Source organism: Octopus bimaculoides, chromosome 2, assembly GCF_001194135.2.
Source record: "Octopus bimaculoides isolate UCB-OBI-ISO-001 chromosome 2, ASM119413v2, whole genome shotgun sequence".
NCBI classification, from domain to species: domain Eukaryota; kingdom Metazoa; phylum Mollusca; class Cephalopoda; order Octopoda; family Octopodidae; genus Octopus; species Octopus bimaculoides.
The window spans coordinates 145,879,390-145,881,291 of NC_068982.1; positions in this window are offsets into that span (position 1 = coordinate 145,879,390).

A 1,902-nucleotide genomic window follows, 5' to 3' on the forward strand; every position below is an offset into this window, starting at 1 on the left:
TATATGTATACATATGTACACACACACACACACACACAAACACATACAGGATGTGATAGTTATTTGTAATGCAACTTCAGCATGTCAGAGATATAGATGTAAAATTGTATGGAAGTTCACAATATAGAATAGCTTTGCAAAATTCATCAGTGTGTCCAGGCTCTTAGAATGCTGTCAGCTTGACCCGGGAGCTTCGAAGGACACGAACACTGTCATTTCCATCAGTAAATGAAATATATTCGCCATTGACTTGATGATAATTCAATAACTTAGCATTTATCTGACACATATAGGTAGGGTGCTTCAGAAGTATTAAATATAATGAAAAACCCAACCTATTGATACTTCTTTAGTGGTGATGTATCTCAGACTTTGATAAATCGAAGTGTCAATACGGTAGTTCGAATCTAAAACTTGATCAGAAAAGAGAAAGAACGGTACGGCTTCACGTACAGAATGGATTTGGCTTAACTCAGAAATTCTGCATGGTTTATACATTGAAATTATTTGATAGTAGCGTGAGTATGAAATATGAGTTGATATACAGTCTGTATGTATAGTTGAATATATTTGCCTGGTTGTGGTCATAAAATATTTTCCGTCTGATTTCTCCCCGTTGTACAGCGAATATCATCCGCCACAAATTTGTAACTTGCACTAGAAAAGAAAACATAATTTTCGGTGCGTATATCAACTTTCATGCAAAATGATTGGCTTTTTCAAAAATCACAATGGAAATTGTATCATAGCCTTCCTTCTTCAAAGTTTCATGGAAGGCAAGATCACCGTATTCATCTGATATTTCAGCTCACAAAATAGCTTAATTTTCACGAATCTTCTATTTCCCACCAAATAACTAGGAGACATTCGATTTAGCTGTCTTCTAGGTAATGCGTATATTACATGAATGAACTAAATTTTGAAAGATACATCCTTTCAAGTTTTCTTTCAATTTATTCCTCATTTCGTAGAAATCCTTTGCAACAATATGATATCGATATAGAGTTTGTTGAACTGAAAACATTTCAATTCCTGCTTAAATAAATTTTGGATTATACATGAAGGTAATGCAGAAACCCGATGGACGAAACTTTCCGACATAAATTATAGGATTCATGTATATATCTTCATCATAGTATGATCTTCTCTGAAACATAACGTAAATTGACAAATTGATCAACCTTCGCTTGATTTGCGTCACTATTCAAATGACCTCTTAGATGAATTTATGTTCCATTTTAAAATTAATCTGTAACGGAGAGGAGTAAAGCGTACGTCTGCGATCTTTATAAACATGTGCATTATGAACTGATGGAAGCATCAGTACAGCCTTCTCTCTGATGTGAGCAGTGATGAAATGGATTTACTACAAAAATCTTAGAAATCAATTGCCGATACCTTCCTGTTAAAAATCTTTTGATAGTAAATATTTATATATCCTGACATTTCTAAAGCATGATCTGATATTGCAAATGTGTGAGATGAGCGACGTGTTTCAGCATCTGCGATGACAAAGGGAGTAAAAGGCAGATATTTCTAGAGAATTATATCAATTTTTTAGGAACGTCTGCTTAACAATTAGAATGGAAATTTCAATGCAAGAAAGAACATTAAAAGTCGTTAATGTTCTACAGAGTCGTGTTATTATTTTTGTGGATGAGAGCTTTCCTATCAGTTTCAAAAGTAGTTTTAAAGCTCGTTAACTATTCCGTATCTTGTGCCAACACATTTCCACTTATGGAGCACGAAATAAAATGCTTCCTTCTAATTACCAGTCACAGACAGAGAGACGCGCGCCTGGTGGTATGTTTGTTAGAAAAATATCTATCTATCTGTGTGTGTGCGTTTGTCTCTATGTATGTAGGTATGAAAGTATTCATATGGATATGTATATATATATAT